The sequence below is a fragment of the Scyliorhinus torazame genome, chromosome 14 (genome assembly GCF_047496885.1).
Source record: "Scyliorhinus torazame isolate Kashiwa2021f chromosome 14, sScyTor2.1, whole genome shotgun sequence".
NCBI classification, from domain to species: domain Eukaryota; kingdom Metazoa; phylum Chordata; class Chondrichthyes; order Carcharhiniformes; family Scyliorhinidae; genus Scyliorhinus; species Scyliorhinus torazame.
Window position 1 is genome coordinate 181,792,574 of NC_092720.1, and position 15,850 is coordinate 181,808,423.

Below are 15,850 nucleotides of genomic sequence, written 5' to 3' on the forward strand. Positions count from 1 at the left end.
GATGTGAAGTAACGGTTTAAAATCAGAATGTCAACATTTGGCGTGTTTAATATTGGAACCGGAGGAAAGAAATCAAGTCAAACGTGGCATGAAATATAAAAAGCACCATGGTGGGTGATTCGATCCCACGGAGCGATGAGATATAAAAAACACCATCCGAGGGTGGGATAATATTTAATCTCTGGGTGGGATCGAACCACCAAATTTTCAGTTCATAGCCGAGCGCGCTAACCGATTGCGCCACAGAGACGACAAACGCTGCTTTTGCTTGAACAAGCATGCCAAATTATCATGGAAACAGTCTAATCTTGTCCACATCGGAGCCGCAAATTATTGCCGATGCACCAATCTGGAACAAAAATAACAAAACTCAGGGCAATCTCAGCAGGCCTGACAGCATCTGTGGAGAGAGAACGGAGTCTGTGTTTCAACCCAGCGTTACGTTGTGTCACAGAACAGAGACTACACCATTATCCGTAGCCCTGTCAATAACGCGCCTCTATCCTTCTACATTCGAGCATTGTTGTATTTTCTGCCTCCCGATAATCGCAATGAAACTAAAATGAAACTGTATTTTCCGGAGTCCAGTAAGGACAGTTTTCTTAGTTTCTAAATGTCAGTTAATTTCTCGAATCATTTTAAACAAGGGAAATGTGTCTTGACTGTCGCTGATCAGTCAGGCAGAGCCCTTCGTTCTCCCCGGATACTGTTTGTCGAAGTGTTACCCAACATTCACAAAATAGTGCTTGAGTTTCGTGTGTCGCTTCATTTCACTTTTCTCCACTGCCAACTGGCTCTATTTCCCAAAATTCGGCCCAGTCCTTCTCATTTGACACTTGAACATTTTGTGTGAATGACCGAAGGAGCTGATGCAGCAAATTGAGTGAGACGCTTTTTACTTCCAAAAAGGCAAGAACCGGAGGAGTATGTTTGATGATAATAGTTCAAATATAAAACGGGGAGCTGAGGAGATTCTCCTATTCACAACCGTTTGAATTCTGGAGCATCAAACAGGAGCAGAAGCATGCACTCAGCCATTAATCCGTTGTAAAGAGTCCTTACATACCAGTTGCTCTATGGAGCGCTTCTCATTGGCGGTCTCATCCTCTTTGATCCAAAGAGAAACATCTAGACGCCTTTCGTCCCACTGTTGCTATTCGGTTGTATGTCTCTCTATGGTAGTCCAAATTAATATTCATTATCTCTGTGGCTGTGAGCTGACTGTTTGAAATCTGGATGTCTGCATTTGGCTGACACCAAGGTGCGAGATTCGATCCCACAGAGGGACGTAGTACAAAAAACACCATTATCCCTAGGCCTGTCTATCATGCGCCTCCAGCCTGATACATTCGAGTCATTGTTTTATTTTCTGCTTCCAGATATTCGCAATTAAACTAAAATGAAACTGTATTTTCTGATGTGCAGTAAGGAGAGTTTTCGTGGGTACTAATATATCCGTTAATGTATCGAATAATCCTATCCAAAGGAAATGTGTCTTGACTGTCGCTAATCAGTCGGGCAGCGGTCTTCGTTCTCCCCGGATTCTGTTTCTCGAAGAGTTTCCCAACATTCACAAAACAGGTGCTTGATTTTCTGGTGTGCCTTCCTTTCCATTTTCTCCACTGCCAGCTGGCTCTATTTCCCAAAATTCTGCCCACTTCTCCTCATTGCATCATGACCAGATGTCCGGAAATTCATTTACATCGAGACGAAAATTATTGTCCGCGTCTACAGAATGGTCCGTGGGTATTTAATTGAGACGCTTGAACATTTTGGGTGAATTACCGAATAAGCTGATGCAGCAAATTGAGTGAGACGGTTTTCACGTCCAAAAAGACAAGAATCGGAGGAATATGCTTGATGATAATAGTTTAAATATAAAACCGGGAGCTGAGGAGTTTCTACTCTTCACAACCATTTGAATTCTGGGGCATCAAACAGGAGCAGAAGCATGCACTCAGCTATTAACCCGTTGTAAAGAGTCCTTTACACAGAGAATTCCTCATCCGTTCATGTTGGAAAACATACCAGTTTATCGATGCCGTGACTCGGATTCGAACCGAGGTTGCTGCGGCCACAACGCAGAGTACTAACCACTATACGATCACGGCGCCACATGTTACGGCCGACGCTGATTTACTTGGTCATTACCTGTTTGGAATCTATCATGGCCCACACTTTCTGACTCTCTAATTACAACTTTAGTAGATACACATTTTGGATGACTTAACGTTTATTCCATAATAATGTTCCTGCAACAAGGATCTATACACGTTAACCCAGGCTCCTAAAAATAACTTTGCACCCGCTATAATATATAATAGATAACAATTTCGATAATCGTCCACAACATATGGTATTTGGACGTTCTCCCGGTGTCTGCATCGCTTTCTGCGCCTGCTCAAGGTTCCTCCCACAGTCCAAAGATGTGAAGGTTCGGTGGATTGGCCATGATCAAGTGTGCCAGATTGTCCATAGATTAACAGTTTCGCTGGATCGCTGATGATCAACGTGCCGGCTGACGGGTATTCTACGGAAGACATTGGTCAAGTCGTGCCCTGCTGATTATTTGAAACCGTTTCACCCTGTATCCCTTTCTTCTCATTCCTGAATATTGTCAGTGCAAACAAACTCTCTCTCTATTTCCACGATGGAACTTCTCCGCCCACATACAAGTTGCACTTTGGAGCGCCTCTCCTTTGCCGTCTCATCCTCTTTCATCCAAAGAGAAAAATCGAGACCCCTTTTGTCCCAATGTTGCTTTTGGGGTGAATGTCTCTCTCTGGTAGTTCAAATTAATATTGATTATGTCTTTGGATGTGAACTGACGGTTTAAAATCAGAATGTCAACATTTGGCGTGTTTAATATTGGAACCGGAGGAAAGAAATCAAGTCAAATGTGGCATGAAATATAAAAAGCACCATGGTGGGTGATTCGATCCCACAGAGCGATGAGATATAAAAAACACCATCCGAGGGTGGGATAATATTTAATCTCTGGGTGGGATCGAACCACCAAATTTTCAAGTTCATAGCCGAGCGCGCTAACCGATTGCGCCACAGAGACGACAAACGTTGCTTTTGCTTGAATGAACATGCCAAATTATCATGGAAACAGTCTCATCTTGTCCGCATCGGAGCCGCAAATTATTGCCGATGTACCAATCTGGAACAAAAATAACAAAACTCAGGGCAATCTCAGCAGGCCTGACAGCATCTGTGGAGAGAAAACGGAGTCTGTGTTTCAACCCAGCGTTACGTTGTGTCACAGAACAGAGACTACACCATTATCCGTAGCCCTGTCAATAACGCGCCTCTATCCTTCTACATTCGAGCATTGTTGTATTTTCTGCCTCCCGATAATCGCAATGAAACTAAAATGAAACTGTATTTTCCGGAGTCCAGTAAGGACAGTTTTCTTAGTTTCTAAATGTCAGTTAATTTCTCGAATCATTTTAAACAAGGGAAATGTGTCTTGACTGTCGCTGATCAGTCAGGCAGAGCCCTTCGTTCTCCCCGGATACTCTTTGTCGAAGTGTTACCCAACATTTACAAAATAGTGCTTGATTTTCGTGTGTCGCTTCATTTCACTTTTCTCCACTGCCAACTGGCTCTATTTCCCAAAATTCGGCCCAGTCCTTCTCATTTGACACTTGAACATTTTGTGTGAATGACCGAAGGAGCTGATGCAGCAAATTGAGTGAAACGGTTTTTACTTCCAAAAAGGCAAGAACCGGAGGAGTATGTTTGATGATAATAGTTCAAATATAAAACGGGGAGCTGAGGAGATTCTCCTATTCACAACCGTTTGAATTCTGGAGCATCAAACAGGAGCAGAAACATGCACTCAGCCATTAACCCGTTGTAAAGAATCCTTACATACCAGTTGCTCTATGGAGCGCCTCTCATTGGCGGTCTCATCCTCTTTGATCCAAAGAGAAACATCTAGACACCTTTCGTCCCACTGTTGCTTTTCGGTTGTATGTCTCTCTATGGTAGTCCAAATTAATATTCATTATCTCTGTGGCTGTGAGCTGACTGTTTGAAATCTGGATGTCTGCAGTTGGCTGACACCAAGGTGCGTGATTCGATCCCACAGAGGGACGTAGTACAAAAAACACCATTATCCCTAGGCCTGTCTATCATGCGCCTCCAGCCTGATACATTCGAGTCATTGTTTTATTTTCTGCTTCCAGATATTCGCAATTAAACTAAAATGAAACTGTATTTTCTGATGTGCAGTAAGGAGAGTTTACGTGGGTACTAATATATCCGTTAATGTATCGAATAATCCTATCCAAAGGAAATGTGTCTTGACTGTCGCTAATCAGTCGGACAGCGGTCTTCGTTCTCCCCGGATTCTGTTTCTCGAAGAGTTTCCCAACATTCACAAAACAGGTGCTTGATTTTCTGGTGTGCCTTCTTTTCCATTTTCTCCACTGCCAGCTGGCTCTATTTCCCAAAATTCTGCCCACTTCTCCTCATTGCATCATGACCAGATGTCCGGAAATTCATTTACATCGAGAGACTATCGAGACGAAAATTATTGTCCGCGTCTACAGAATGGTCCGTGGGTATTTGATTGAGACGCTTGAACATTTTGGGTGAATTACCGAATAAGCTGATGCAGCAAATTGAGTGAGACGGTTTTCACTTCCAAAAAGACAAGAATCGGAGGAGTATGCTTGATGATAATAGTTAAAATATAAAACCGGGAGCTGAGGAGTTTCTACTCTTCACAACCATTTGAATTCTGGGGCATCAAACAGGAGCAGAAGCATGCACTCAGCTATTAACCCGTTGTAAAGAGTCCTTTACACAGAGAATTCCTTATCCGTTCATTTTGGAAAACATAACAGATTGTCGATGCCGTGACTCGGATTCGAACCGAGGTTGCTGCGGCCACAACGCAGAGTACTAACCACTATACGATCACGGCGCCACATGTTACGGCCGACGCTGGTTTACTTGGTCATTACCTGTTTGGAATCTATCATGGCCCACACTTTCTGACTCGCTAATTACAACTTTAGTAGATACACATTTTGGATGCCTTAACGTTTATTCCATAATAATGTTCCTGCAACAAGGATATATACACGTTAACCCAGGCTCCTAAAAATAACTTTGCATCCGCTATAACATATAATAGATAACAATTTCGAGAATCGTCCCAAACATATGGTATTTGGACGTTCTCCCGGTGTCTGTAACTGCTGATGTACTTGGTCATCAACTGTTTGGAATCTATCATAGCTCACACTTTATGACTCTCTAATTACAACTTTAGTAAATACACAATTTGGATACCTTAACCTTGGTTCCTTTCCTGCAACAAGTATATATACACTTTATCCCCAGGCTTATAGAAACAACAATGCAACCGCTACAATATATAATACATAACAATTTATTGATTCATCGCAAACATACGGTATTTGGACGTTGTCCCGGTGTCTGCATCGGTTTTCTCCGCCTCATCGAGGTCCCTCCCACAGTCCAAATATGTGAAGGTTCGGTGGATTGGCCATGCTAACGTGTGCTAGATTGACCATCGATTACCAGTTTCGCTGGAATGGCCATGATCAACGTGCCGCGTTATGGGTATTCTACGGAGGAACTTGGTTGCATCGTCCCTTGCTGGGTTTTTGAAACCATTTCACCCTGTGTCCCTTTCCTCTCATTCCTGAACATTGTCAGTGCAAACAAACTCTCTCTCTATTTCCACGATTGAACTTCTCCGTCCATGTACCAGTTGCACTTTGGAGCGCCTCTCGTTCGCCGTCTCACATTTTTGTTCCAAAGAGGAAAATCCAATCCTCTTTCGTTCCACTGTTGCTATTGGGGTGATTCTCTCTCTCTGGAACTTCAAATTAATATTGATTAACTCTTTGGATGTCAACTGACGGTTTAAAATCAGAAATACAACATTTGGCGTGTTTAATATTGGAACCGGAGGAAAGAAATCTAGTCAATGTGGCACGAAATATAAAAATCAACATGGTGGGTGATTCGATCCCACAGAGGGATGAGATATAGAAAACACTATCCGAGGGTGGGATAATACTTAATCTCTAGGTGGGATCGCACCACCAACTTTTCAGTTCCTCGCCGAGAGCGCTAACCGATTGCGCCACAGAGACGACAAATGCTGCTTTTGCTTGACTAAACATGCCAAATTATCATGGAAACAGTCTCATCTTGTCCACATCGGAGCAGCAAATGATTGCCGATGCACCAATCTGGAACAAAAATAACAAAACGCAGGGCAATCTCAGCAGGTCTGACAGCATCTGTGGAGAGAGAACGGAGTCTGTGTTTCAAGCCTTTGTGCCACTGAACAATGACTACACCATTATCCGTAGCCCTGTCAATAACGCGCCTCTATCCTTTTACATTCGAGCATTGTTGTATTTTCTCCCTCCCGATAATCGCAATGAGACTAACATTATACTGGATTTTCTGGTGTGCAGTAAGGACAGATTTCTTAGTTTCTAAATTTCAGTTGCTTTCTCGAATCATTCTAACCAAAAAAAATGTGTCGTCACTATCGCTGATCATTCGGGCGGCCCCCTTCGTTCTCCCAGATTCTGTTTCTCGAAGTATTTCCCAACATTCACAAAACTGGTGCTTGATGTTCGTCTGTCACTTCGTTTCCGATTTGTCCATTGCCAACTGGCATTATTTCCCAAAATTCTGCCCTCTCGTCCTCATTGCATCATGACCAGATGTCAGGAAATTCATTTATATGGAGGAACTATCGAGACCAAGATTATTCTCCGAGTATACAGAAGGTTCAGTGGGTATTTGGTTGGGGCACTTGAAAATTTGGGGTGAATGGCCAAAGAAGCTGATGCAGCAAATTGAGAGCGACTGTTTTCACTTCCAAACAGACAAGAACCTGAGGAGTGTTTTTGATGATAATAGTTAAAATAAAAGACCGGGAGCTTAAGAGATTATCGTATTCGCAACCGTTTGAATTCCGGAGCATCAAACAGGAGCAGAAGCATGCATTCAGCTGTGAACCCGTTTTAAAGAGTCCTTTGCACAGAGATTCCTCATCAGTTCATTTGAGAAAACCCCATCAACTTATCGCTGCCGTGACTCGGATTCGAAACGAGGTTGCTGCGGCCACAACGCAGAATACGAAACAGTAGACGATCACGGCGCAACACGTTACCGCCTCGGAGCTTTTCCAACTGTCGATGTACGTGGTCATCAACTGTTTGGAATCTTTCATGACCCACAGTTTATTACTCTCTAATTACATCTTTAGTAGATACACAAGTTTGGATGACTTAACCTTGGTTCCATAATAATGTTCCTGCAACAAGGATAGATACACTTTAACGGAGGCTCATAAAAATAACAATGCAATGGCTATAATATATAATAGAAAACAATTTCGATATTCATCCCAAACATATGGTATTTGGACGTTCTCCCGGTGTCTGCATCGGTTTTCTCCGCCTGCACGAGGTCCCTCACACTGTCTAAAGATGTGAAGGTTCGGTGGATTGGCCATACTAAAGTGTGCCAGATTGTCCATAGATCAGCAATTTCGCAGGATTGGCCATGACCAACGTGCCGGTTACGGGTATTCTACTGAGGAACTTGGTCACTTTGTCTCATGCTGATTTTTTGAAATCATTTCTCCCTGTATTCCTTTCCTCTCATTCCTGAATATTATCAGTGCAAACAAACTCTCTCTATATTTCCACGATTGAACTTCTCCGCCCACATATCAGTTGCACGATGGAGCTCCCTCTCATTGGCGGTCTCATCCTCTTTGATCCAAAGATAAAAATCTAGACATCTTTCGTCCCACTGTTGCTTTTGGGATGTATGTCTCTCTATGGTAGCTCAAAATAATATTCATTATCTCTTTGGGTGTGAACTGACTGTTTAAAATCCGGATGTCAGCATTTGACGTGCTTAATGTTGGAACCGGGAGAAAGAAATCAAATCACGGTAGCATGAACTACAAAAACACCAAGGTGCGTGATTCGATCCCACAGAGGGACGAGGTACAAAAAACACCATTATCCGTAGGTCTGTCGAGAATGCGCCTCCAGCCTTATACATACGAGCCATTGATTTATTTTCTGCTTCCAGATATTCGCAGATAAACTAAAATGAAACTGTATTTTCTGATGTGCAGCAAGAACAGTTTTCTTGGGTTCTAAATATCCGTAAATGTATCGAAGAATCCTAACCGAAGGAAATGTGTATTGACTGTCGCTGATCAGTCGGGCAGCGCTCTTCGTTCTCCCCGGATTCTGTTTCTCGAAGTGTTTCCCAACATTCACAAAACAGGGGCTTGATTTTCGTGCGTCGCTTCCTTTCCATTTTCTCCACTGCCAACTGGCTCTATTTCCCACAATTCTGCCCACTTCTCCTCATTGCTCCATGACCAGATGTCCGGAAATTCATTGATATGGAGAGACTATCGAGACCAAGATTATTGTCCTCGTCTACAGAATGGTCGGTGGGTATTTGGTTGAGACACTTGAACATTTTGGGTGAATTACCGAAGAAGCTGATGCAGCAAATTGACTGAGACGGGTTTCACTTCCAAAAAGACAAGAACCGGTGGAGTATTCTTGATGATAATCGTTAAAATATAAAACTCGGAGCTCAGGATATTCTCCTATTCACAATCGTTTGAATTCTGGAGCATCAAACAGGAGCAGCAGCATGCACTCAATTATTAACCCTTTGTAAAGAGTCCTTTACACAGAGAATTCCTCATCTGTTCATTTGGGAAAACATATCAATGTATCGCTGCCGTGACTCGGATTCGAACCAAGGTTGCTGCGGCCACAACGCAGAGTACTAACCACTATACGATCACGGCGCTTATGTTACCGCCGACGCAACCTGTAGCTGCTGATGTATTTGATCATCAACTGTTTGGAATCTATCATAGCTCACAGTTTATGACTCTCTAAGTACAACTTTAGTAAATACACAATTTGGATACCTTAACCTTGGTTCCGTAATAACGTTCCTGCAACAAGGATATATACACTTTATCCCCATGCTTATAAAAATAATAATGCAACCGCTATAATATATAATACATAACAATTTCTTGATTCATCTCAAACATACGGTATTTGGACGTTGTCCCGGTGTCTGCATCGGTTTTCTCCGCCTGATTGAGGTCCCTTCCACAGTCCAAATATGTGAAGGTTCGGTGGATTGGTTATGCTGACGTGTGCCAGATTGAACATCGATTACCAGTTTCGCTGGGTTGGCCATGATAAACGTGTCGCGTTACGGGTATTCTACGGAGGAACTTGGTTGCATCGTCCCTTGTTGGTTTTTCTGAAACCATTTCACCCTGTATCCCTTTCCTCTCATTCCTGAATATTGTCAGTGCAAACAAACTCTCTCTCTATTTCCACGATTGAACTTCTCCGCCCAAATACCAGTTGCACGTTGGAGCGCCTCTCATTCGCCGTCTCACACTCTATGTTCCAAAGAGGAAAATCTAGGCCCCTTTCGTCCCACTGTTGCTATTGGGGTGAATATCTCTCTCTAGAACATCAAATTCATACTGATTAACTCTTTGGATGTGAACTGACGGTTTAAAATCAGAATGACAACATTTGGCGTGTTTAATAGTGGAACCGGAGGAAAGAAATCATGTCAATGTGGCATGAAATATAAAAAGCACCATGGTGGGTGCTTCTATCCCACAGAGGGATGAGATATAAAAGACATCATCAGAGGGTGGGATAATACTTGATCTCTGGGTGGGATGGAACCACCAACTTTTCGGTTTACAGCCGAGCGCGATAACCGATTGCGCCACAGAGACGGCAAATCAACGTGTAACTGCTGATGTACTTGGTCATCAACTGTTTGGAATCTCGCATAGCTGACACTTTATAACTCTCTAATTACAACTTGAGCATATACACAATTCGGATACCTTAACCTTGGTTCTGTAATAATGTTCCTGCAACAAGGATATATACACTTTATCCCCAGGCTTATAAAAAACAGTGCAATCGCTATAATATATAATACATAACAATTTCTTGATTCATCGCAAACATATGGTATTTGGACGTTGTCCCGGTGTCTGCATCGGTTTTCTCCGTCTGATCGAGGTCAATCCCTCAGTCCAAAGATGTGAAGGTTCGTTGGATTGGTCATGCTAACGTGTGCCAGATTGACCATCATGTTGCAGCTGTACAGAACTCTGGTACGGCCGCATTTGGAGTATTGCGTACAGTTCTGGTCACCGCATTATAGGAAGGACGTGGAGGCTTTGGAGCGGGTGCAGAGGAGATTTACCAGGATGTTGCCTGGTATGGAGGGAAAATCTTATGAGGAAAGGCTGATGGACTTGTGGTTGTTTTCGTTGGAGAGAAGAAGGTTAAGAGGAGACTTAATAGAGGCATACAAAATGATCAGGGTGTTGGATAGGGTGGACAGTGGGAGCCTTCTCCCGGGGATGGAAATGGCTGGCACGAGGGGACATAGCTTTAAACTGAGGGGTACTAGATATAGGACAGAGGTCAGAGGTAGGTTCTTTACTCAAAGAGTAGTGAGGCCGTGGAATGCCCTACCTGCTACAGTAGTGAACTCGCCAACATCGAGGGCATTTAAAAGTTTATTTGATAAACATATGGATGATAATGGCATAGTGTAGGTTAGATGGCATTTGTTTCGGTGCAACATCGTGGGCCGAAGGGCCTGTACTGCGCTGTATTGTTCTATGTTCTATGACCATCGATTACCATTTTAGCTGGATACGTGTATTCTACGGAGCACCTTGGTTGCATCGTCCCTTGCTGATCTTTTTGAAACCATTTCACCCTGTATCCCTTTCCTCTCATTCCTGAGTATTGTCAGTGCTAACAAACTCTCTCTTTTTCCACGATTGAACTTCTCCGCACACAGACCAGTTGCACTTTGGAGAGCCTCTCAGTCGCCGTCTCACACTCTTTGTTCCAATGTGGAAAACCAAAGCCCCTTTCGTCCCACTGTTGCTATTGGGGTGATTGTCTCTCTCTGGAACTTCGAATTAATATTGATTATGTCTTTGGATGTGAACTGACGGTTTAAAATCAGAATGTCAACATTTGGCGTGTTTAATATTGGAACCGGAGGAAAGAAATCAAGTCAAATGTGGCATGAAATATAAAAACACCATGGTGGGTGATTCGATCCCACAGAGCGATGAGATATAAAAAACACCATCCGAGGGTGGGATAATATTTAATCTCTGGGTGGGATCGAACCACCAAATTTTCAGTTCATAGCCGAGCGCGCTAACCGATTGCGCCACAGAGACGACAAACGCTGCTTTTGCTTGAATAAACATGCCAAATTATCATGGAAACAGTCTCATCTTGTCCACATCGGAGCCGCAAATTATTGCCGATGCACCAATCTGGAACAAAAATAACAAAACTCAGGGCAATCTCAGCAGGCCTGACAGCATCTGTGGAGAGAGAACGGAGTCTGTGTTTCAACCCAGCGTTACGTTGTGTCACAGAACAGAGACTACACCATTATCCGTAGCCCTGTCAATAACGCGCCTCTATCCTTCTACATTCGAGCATTGTTGTATTTTCTGCCTCCCGATAATCGCAATGAAACTAAAATGAAACTGTATTTTCCGGAGTCCAGTAAGGACAGTTTTCTTAGTTTCTAAATGTCAGTTAATTTCTCGAATCATTTTAAACAAGGGAAATGTGTCTTGACTGTCGCTGATCAGTCAGGCAGAGCCCTTCGTTCTCCCCGGATACTGTTTGTCGAAGTGTTACCCAACATTCACAAAATAGTGCTTGATTTTCGTGTGTCGCTTCATTTCACTTTTCTCCACTGCCAACTGGCTCTATTTCCCAAAATTCGGCCCAGTCCTTCTCATTTGACACTTGAACATTTTGTGTGAATGACCGAAGGAGCTGATGCAGCAAATTGAGTGAGACGGTTTTTACTTCCAAAAAGGCAAGAACCGGAGGAGTATGTTTGATGATAATAGTTCAAATATAAAACGGGGAGCTGAGGAGATTCTCCTATTCACAACCGTTTGAATTCTGGAGCATCAAACAGGAGCAGAAGCATGCACTCAGCCATTAACCCGTTGTAAAGAGTCCTGACATACCAGTTGCTCTATGGAGCGCTTCTCATTGGCGGTCTCATCCTCTTTGATCCAAAGAGAAACATCTAGACGCCTTTCGTCCCACTGTTGCTATTCGGTTGTATGTCTCTCTATGGTAGTCCAAATTAATATTCATTATCTCTGTGGCTGTGAGCTGACTGTTTGAAATCTGGATGTCTGCATTTGGCAGACACCAAGGTGCGTGATTCGATCCCACAGAGGGACGTAGTACAAAAAACACCATTATCCCTAGGCCTGTCTATCATGCGCCTCCAGCCTGATACATTCGAGTCATTGTTTTATTTTCTGCTTCCAGATATTCGCAATTAAACTAAAATGAAACTGTATTTTCTGATGTGCAGTAAGGAGAGTTTTCGTGGGTACTAATATATCCGTTAATGTATCGAATAATCCTATCCAAAGGAAATGTGTCTTGACTGTCGCTAATCAGTCGGGCAGCGGTCTTCGTTCTCCCCGGATTCTGTTTCTCGAAGAGTTTCCCAACATTCACAAAACAGGTGCTTGATTTTCTGGTGTGCCTCCTTTCCATTTTCTCCACTGCCAGCTGGCTCTATTTCCCAAAATTCTGCCCACTTCTCCTCATTGCATCATGACCAGATGTCCGGAAATTCATTTACATCGAGAGACTATCGAGACGAAAATTATTGTCCGCGTCTACAGAATGGTCCGTGGGTATTTGATTGAGACGCTTGAACATTTTGGGTGAATTACCGAATAAGCTGATGCAGCAAATTGAGTGAGACGGTTTTCACTTCCAAAAAGACAAGAATCGGAGGAGTATGCTTGATGATAATAGTTTAAATATAAAACCGGGAGCTGAGGAGTTTCTACTCTTCACAACCATTTGAATTCTGGGGCATCAAACAGGAGCAGAAGCATGCACTCAGCTATTAGCCCGTTGGAAAGAGTCCTTTACACAGAGAATTCCTCATCCGTTCATTTTGGAAAACATACCAGTTTATCGATGCCGTGACTCGGATTCGAACCGAGGTTGCTGCGGCCACAACGCAGAGTACTAACCACTATACGATCACGGCGCCACATGTTACGGTCGACGCTGGTTTACTTGGTCATTACCTGTTTGGAATCTATCATGGCCCACACTTTCTGACTCTCTAATTACAACTTTAGTAGATACACATTTTGGATGCCTTAACGTTTATTCCATAATAATGTTCCTGCAACAAGGATATATACACGTTGACCCAGGCTCCTAAAAATAACTTTGCACCCGCTATAATATATAATAGATAACAATTTCGAGAATCGTCCCAAACATATGGTATTTGGACGTTCTCCCGGTGTCTGTAACTGCTGATGTACTTGGTCATCAACTGTTTGGAATCTATCATCGCTCACACTTTATGACTCTCTAATTACAACTTTAGTAAATACACAATTTGGATACCTTAACCTTGGTTCCGTAATAATGTTCCTGCAACAAGGATATATACACTTTATCCCCAGGCTTATAGAAACAACAATGCAACCGCTATAATATATTATACATAACAATCTATTGATTCATCGCAAACATACGGTATTTGGACGTTGTCCCGGTGTCTGCATCGGTTTTCTCCGCCTGATCGAGGTCCCTCCCACAGTCCAAATATGTGAAGGTTCGGTGGATTGGCCATGCTAACGTGTGCTAGATTGACCATCGATTACCAGTTTCGCTGGAATGGCCATGATCAACGTGCCGCGTTACGGGTATTCTACGGAGGAACTTGGTTGCATCGTCCCTTGCTGGGTTTTTGAAACCATTTCACCCTGTGTCCCTTTCCTCTCATTCCTGAATATTGTCAGTGCAAACAAACTCTCTCTCTATTTCCACGATTGAACTTCTCCGTCCATGTACCAGTTGCACTTTGGAGCGCCTCTCATTCGCCGTCTCACACTCTTTGTTCCAAAGAGGAAAATCCAATCCTCTTTCGTTCCACTGTTGCTATTGGGGTGATTCTCTCTCTCTGGAACTTCAAATTAATATTGATTAACTCTTTGGATGTCAACTGACGGTTTAAAATCAGAAATACAACATTTGGCGTGTTTAATATTGGAACCGGAGGAAAGAAATCTAGTCACTGTGGCACGAAATATAAAAATCAACATGGTGGGTGATTCGATCCCACAGAGGGATGAGATATAGAAAACACTATCCGAGGGTGGGATAATACTTAATCTCTAGGTGGGATCGCACCACCAACTTTTCAGTTCCTAGCCGAGAGCGCTAACCGATTGCGCCACAGAGACGACAAATGCTGCTTTTGCTTGACTAAACATGCCAAATTATCATGGAAACAGTCTCATCTTGTCCACATCGGAGCAGCAAATGATTGCCGATGCACCAATCTGGAACAAAAATAACAAAACGCAGGGCAATCTCAGCAGGTCTGACAGCATCTGTGGCGAGAGAACGGAGTCTGTGTTTCAAGCCTTTGTGCCACTGAACAATGACTACACCATTAACCGTAGCCCTGTCAATAACGCGCCTCTATCCTTTTACATTCGAGCATTGTTGTATTTTCTCCCTCCCGATAATCGCAATGAGACTAACATTATACTGGATTTTCTGGTGTGCAGTAAGGACAGATTTCTTAGTTTCTAAATTTCAGTTGCTTTCTCGAATCATTCTAACCAAAAAAAATGTGTCGTCACTATCGCTGATCATTCGGGCGGCCCCCTTCGTTCTCCCAGATTCTGTTTCTCGAAGTATTTCCCAACATTCACAAAACTGGTGCTTGATGTTCGTCTGTCACTTCGTTTCCGATTTGTCCATTGCCAACTGGCATTATTTCCCCAAATTCTGCCCTCTCGTCCTCATTGCATCATGACCAGATGTCAGGAAATTAATTTATATGGAGGAACTATCGAGACCAAGATTATTCTCCGAGTATACAGAAGGTTCAGTGGGTATTTGGTTGGGGCACTTGAAAATTTGGGGTGAATGGCCAAAGAAGCTGATGCAGCAAATTGAGAGCGACTGTTTTCACTTCCAAACAGACAAGAACCTGAGGAGTGTTTTTGATGATAATAGTTAAAATAAAAGACCGGGAGCTTAAGAGATTATCGTATTCGCAACCGTTTGAATTCCGGAGCATCAAACAGGAGCAGAAGCATGCATTCATCTGTGAACCCGTTTTAAAGAGTCCTTTGCACAGAGATTCCTCATCAGTTCATTTGAGAAAAATCCATCAACTTATCGCTGCCGTGACTCGGATTCGAAACGAGGTTGCTGCGGCCACAACGCAGAATACGAAACAGTAGACGATCACGGCGCAACACGTTACCGCCTAGGAGCTTTTCCAACTGTCGATGTACGTGGTCATCAACTGTTTAGAATCTTTCATGACCCACAGTTTATTACTCTCTAATTACATCTTTAGTAGATACACAAGTTTGGATGACTTAACCTTGGTTCCATAATAATGTTCCTGCAACAAGGATAGATACACTTTAACGGAGGCTCATAAAAATAACAATGCAATGGCTATAATATATAATAGAAAACAATTTCGATATTCATCCCAAACATATGGTATTTGGACGTTCTCCCGGTGTCTGCATCGGTTTTCTCCGCCTGCACGAGGTCCCTCACACTGTCTAAAGATGTGAAGGTTCGGTGGATTGGCCATGCTAAAGTGTGCCAGATTGTCCATAGATCAGCAATTTCGCAGGATTGGCCATGCCCAACGTGCCGGTTACGGG

At 43.1% G+C, this 15,850-nt stretch overlaps 6 non-coding genes across 6 annotated transcripts; all 6 read right to left on the reverse strand.

The window, feature by feature from the left end:
• Positions 1–176: 176 nt before the first annotated feature.
• Positions 177–250, reverse strand: trnah-aug (transfer RNA histidin (anticodon AUG)). The gene has a single exon. It is a non-coding gene; the product is annotated as a tRNA-His (tRNA).
• Positions 251–2,039: 1,789 nt separating this feature from the next.
• On the reverse strand, positions 2,040–2,111 carry trnah-gug (transfer RNA histidin (anticodon GUG)). Its single transcript has one exon. It is a non-coding gene; the product is annotated as a tRNA-His (tRNA).
• A 2,756-nt stretch (positions 2,112–4,867) lies between these two features.
• Positions 4,868–4,939, reverse strand: trnah-gug (transfer RNA histidin (anticodon GUG)). The gene has a single exon. It is a non-coding gene; the product is annotated as a tRNA-His (tRNA).
• A 3,846-nt stretch (positions 4,940–8,785) lies between these two features.
• trnah-gug (transfer RNA histidin (anticodon GUG)) lies at positions 8,786–8,857 on the reverse strand. The gene has a single exon. It is a non-coding gene; the product is annotated as a tRNA-His (tRNA).
• A 2,380-nt stretch (positions 8,858–11,237) lies between these two features.
• Positions 11,238–11,311, reverse strand: trnah-aug (transfer RNA histidin (anticodon AUG)). The gene has a single exon. It is a non-coding gene; the product is annotated as a tRNA-His (tRNA).
• Positions 11,312–13,110: 1,799 nt separating this feature from the next.
• Positions 13,111–13,182, reverse strand: trnah-gug (transfer RNA histidin (anticodon GUG)). The gene has a single exon. It is a non-coding gene; the product is annotated as a tRNA-His (tRNA).
• Between the last annotated feature and the right edge of the window lie 2,668 nt (positions 13,183–15,850).